The sequence below is a fragment of the Leptonychotes weddellii genome, unplaced genomic scaffold (assembly GCF_054177405.1).
Source record: "Leptonychotes weddellii isolate Sample4059 unplaced genomic scaffold, ASM5417740v2 HiC_scaffold_10669, whole genome shotgun sequence".
NCBI lineage: Eukaryota > Metazoa > Chordata > Mammalia > Carnivora > Phocidae > Leptonychotes > Leptonychotes weddellii.
Window position 1 is genome coordinate 3,528 of NW_027683681.1, and position 3,765 is coordinate 7,292.

General features: G+C 38.8%; 1 pseudogene; it reads left to right on the forward strand.

The window, feature by feature from the left end:
- The first annotated feature begins 3,236 nt into the window (after window positions 1–3,236).
- Window positions 3,237–3,658, forward strand: LOC115939756 (small ribosomal subunit protein uS8 pseudogene; annotated as a pseudogene).
- The last annotated feature ends 107 nt before the right edge of the window (window positions 3,659–3,765 follow it).

The window sequence follows — 3,765 nt, forward strand, 5'->3', positions numbered from 1 at the left end:
GTTACTACAAGGTCATCCCATGCCATTCTCCAACTATTTAGAGCCCAAAAAAGACAAATTTTAATATAAATTCTAGGAAATTAAAAAAATAATTTAAAAGGAGAGATCCATCTATTTCAGAGGATTCCAACTATTAATGGACCTAGGCCAACCATGTTGTGAACAGAAAACTTACAGTCCAGGCACCTTTGGTCATTCAGAGCCTAGAAATAAAATTGTTCACACCCAGTTCCTAGAATTAGAACTGCTTCCCCTTTAACTGTTCATCCAGTATTTATAAAATCAGCAGTATTAATGACTGCATGCTGCCTTCACAAGGCAGTTGTAAGAAACAGACCAACACTCACGCAGCTTTCCCCTTGATTCCTCAGCTTGCAGAAGTCATGGTGCTTTACTGGGTAAACTTGAAAGCAATGTAAATAGACCCGTTCCATCCACTCATGCACAGAAGCTGATTACCTTTCAAGAATAGTGTAACAAAGTTTGGAGCTCCATTCTTCCATCCTCGATGGGATGCATCAGCTGTCATGATGGTAAGTTTGTCAGAGTTCATTCCCAAGATTGTGTTATGCTGTTGGCAGGCAATGCCTTCTGTGAGCAGAATAGAAGGGAGAGAAAGAAAAAGAACTTGTTAGTGGTGACAAACACTTTGGTTGGTCACTCCTCATCCCTTCTCCTTGCCCACCTCCCAATGTAGATATTGAAAAAGCAAAATACTCCTTCTTGCAGGCACCCTTGCTGCTCAGAGAGGGTATGAGACCCTCTTCTGCCCAAATAGATGTGAGATAGAGGTACTCTGGGGACAGATTTTTGTTCCTGCATAAAAAGAGACAGGTATATGAGAAGAGCTTTCTCTTGCCATCTTGATAGACCCCCTACTTCTGCACTCATACAATGCCTTGTGAAGACTTGCTGTCAGTATGGCAACCATTTGGTGACCAGGAAGCATCAAACCTAAGGATAAAAACTTAACATACTAGAGGTTGGAGCAGAAGGAAAGAAAGAGCGTGGGACCCACATGATATTGTCCCTAGCCACTCTCAAAACACCTTCCTCTAAACATCTTATTAAATTTACAGTAAAGTCCTTTCTTAAAAGGTAGATTGTTCCACTCTGCTCTAGTATTCTACATCTAAAAGGACACATATTGACTCAGATTAAGCATCAGGACCTATAAAATTATAGGGATTCTAAAAATATAACACAAAAGTAACTCAAGAACAATGCATCAGTAACAGCCAAGTCCATGAATAACCAGTCTACCACAGCTTGTTAGTTCATGGAAATATTTACCTGGCAGAGTTTGAAGCAGCTGGAACAACTCCAGGGCTCCTCAGCCTCCAGGTCAATTTAGAATGAATGCCAGACTTCTTTGGAAGGAATTTCAAAACGCCCCCTTCATTGAGAAAGTACTTACTTATCCTACAGGCACAGCCACAAAGGCCAAGGAAATCATGAGAACTGTTTTCTGTATATATATGGCAAACACCTCTGGACAGATGGACAATTTCACTTTGTTTTTAATAATAATGAATCTTTGCCATTTCCTGCTGGGGAGGTGGAGGGATAAAGGATAATTATTGCCGTTTTTTGAAAGGAAAAGCTACAAATAACATGAAATTAGGTGATTACCTATAAACCACAGTCAAAATGTAGCCCCATGTAGAGATAGCCAGTGAGCCGGCAGAGGTCAGAATCCAGAAACTTCAAATCTCAGTCTAGGTTCTGTCCCTCAGGGACCCTCTTTCCTGATGACATAGCAGATGCTGTGGTGAGTCACTCCGTTCCTTGCACCTTCCAGAAGCTGGGCCAGGATACAGAGAGAACACAGATTAAAAAGGCAAATCAAACCAGCTCATTCAAATAATTGTAATTAAAGTACCCTAGTGATTTTTTACTCTCAAACATTTAGAATAAAAAGGACCTGAGAAAAAAATATAAAGAAGGCACCACTATAAAAGAATATATGAGAACATTAAAAGTCAGAGTGACTTTCAAATAGTGTCTACAAAGTAAGCAAAGATGGAGTAACTAGAAGTAGCAGAGAGAGAAGAAATGTTCTAGAAATACATTTATTATTCAAGAGTTAACTGGGGCTAAGTCAGCATTTTATTTTCATTTGATAATAAGGCATGCTATGACTTTTTCAAAATAATGTGAGGTGGCTTGAAATAATCTGCATAAACTATAGGGCCTTTAGAATATAAATAATACTGCTTGAGTGCAAACGCTTGCCCAGCGTCATGCTGGCTTTGTGATTTAATCTCTCATTGTCCTGGCCTTGCTGATCAAGTTTACTATGGGAGCAATAATGGCACCAAGTTCAAAGCATTCTCACTTCATTTAAGTGGGGAAGCTGAGAGAACACCAAGCAGGATAAACGCCCAAAAAACTACATTTCATATATCATTTTCACATGACAGAAAATCACAAATTAAAAAAAAAAAAAAAAGCCTGAAAGAAATTAGAGGAAAAAACACATTACCTACAGAGGAACAAAGATAAAAACCACATCCATCTTGCCCTCAGAAATCATGCAAGCAAGAAGAGAGTGAAATGAAATATTTAAAGTGTTGAAAGAAAAAAACCCCACCAAACTAGAATTCTGTACCTTGAGAAATTATCCTTCAAAAGTAAAGAACAAATAAAGACTTTCTCAGACAAACAAAAACTGAGGGAATTTGTTGCCAGCAGATCAGCCTTGCAAGAAATGTTAAAAGAAGTTCTTTAGAGAGAAGGAAAATGATGTAGGTCAGAAACTCAGATCTATTAAAGAAAGGAAGAGCATCAAAGAGGGAATAAGTGAGGGTAAAATAAAAATTTTCCCTAATTGACCTAACAGATAAAAGCAACAATGTTTTCGACTATGTGTGCTCATGTCTATACCTTGTGTCCATACATACGTGCCTGTATGTGCTTACGTATAACTGAAATGCACGACAGCGATGATTCAAGGGATAAGAGGGAGGATTAGGATTATTTTGTTGCATAAGGCACTCACACTGCCCAGGAAGCAATAAGCAATTCAGGGTTATTTAAAGGTGAACTTGGGTTAGTTGTAAGAGTACATGGCAAACTCTAGGGCAACCACTAAAAAAAAGTAAAAATAATAAAAATAAAAGTAAAAGCACAACTGATGTGTTAAGAATGAAGAGAAAATGGAATTATGGAAAATGCTCAACATAACCACAGAAGACAGAAAAAAGAATGGAAGACACTCTTCCCACCATCTTTCCGTGCAGCCATAATGGTGTGCATGAGTGTCCTGGCAGATGCTCTCAAGAGCATTAACGATGCTGAAAAGAGAGGCAAACACCAGGTTCTTATTAGGCCATGCTCCAAAGTCATCGTCTGGTTTCTCACTGTGATGATGAAGCACGGTTACATTGGTGAATTTGAAATCATTGATGATCACAGAGCAGGGAAAATTGTTGTGAACCTCACAAGCAGGTTAAACAAGTGTGGAGTCATCAGCCCCAGATTTGATGTACAACTGAAAGATCTAGAAAAATGGCAGAATAACCTGCTCCCATCCTGCCAGTTTGTTTTCACTGTACTGACAACCTCAGCTGGCATCATGGACCACGAAGAAGCAAGACGAAAACACACAGGAGGGAAAATCCTGGGATTCTTTTTCTTTTCTTTTTTTTTTTTTTAATATTTTTTTTTTTTAAAGATTTTATTTATTTATTTGACACACAGAGAGAAAGCACAAGTAGGCAGAGAGGCAGGCAGAGAGAGAGGCAGAAGCAGGCTCTCCACTGA